Here is an 806-nt window from a genome sequence, read left to right on the forward strand (position 1 = left end):
TGCTTTCACACAATCACTTCTACCCAGTTTTTCCTCCTGCTTTGCTTCCACACAACCAAAAATTGGGAGACTCGCAAACCTGGATAGAACACAGATTTTGATTGTGTGAATAACCTCTATGTATGACACACACCTAGAGGTTATTCCCACAATCAGGTGAAATCAGGCTAGGGGACCCTAGCCCAATTTCGCTTGACCATGAGAACCACCGGACTTGCAGGCAAGGCCGGTGGCCTCCAGGTGTTTAACCCGCCAAACTACCCCTCCCCTTAAACCGGGTTTACGGAGCGAGCACAAACAGGGGTTTTCTCAGGGGTTTCTCTCTCGCGCGCAGCGCATGCTGAGCTTCCGGGGGGCGCGCAGCCCCTGATCCTCCCAGGCCCTGCCGGCTCCATAATGATCCAGCTGCCCAGGGCTGCCACCCTGTTCGTCTGCGGGGAGAGTGGGCTAAAGCCACTCTCCCCGCTAACCCTCTAATGGCTCTTCTCACTAATCGTGAGAAGAGCCTCCTAGACAAATACACATAGAGACATAAATAATCTGTGTGTCTCTGTGTCCATGTGTGTGTGTTTGCCCCACCCTCATCAACTTCACAATGCCTGGACCAATATGAACCAAATTGGGTACAGTTGTAGTGACACATGGGGTACCTCAACAGCATAGTTTGTGATGACGTCATCCCCCGATTCAAAATAGTGGACGTGTGAATGTTTGAGACACCAGCGGCCTAACTTGTGAACTGCCAAACCAATCCGAACTAAATTTACTACAGGTGTAGGGACACATAGGGGTGGCTCAATAGTGTA

The 806-nt window shown here is 51.0% G+C and overlaps 1 non-coding gene across 1 annotated transcript; it reads right to left on the bottom strand.

The window, feature by feature from the left end:
- Positions 1 to 475: 475 nt before the first annotated feature.
- LOC128328594 (U7 small nuclear RNA) lies at positions 476 to 541 on the bottom strand. The gene has a single exon (XR_008309320.1). It is a non-coding gene; the product is annotated as a U7 small nuclear RNA (small nuclear RNA).
- Positions 542 to 806: the final 265 nt, after the last annotated feature.

The sequence above is a fragment of the Hemicordylus capensis genome, chromosome 5, assembly GCF_027244095.1.
Source record: "Hemicordylus capensis ecotype Gifberg chromosome 5, rHemCap1.1.pri, whole genome shotgun sequence".
NCBI lineage: Eukaryota > Metazoa > Chordata > Lepidosauria > Squamata > Cordylidae > Hemicordylus > Hemicordylus capensis.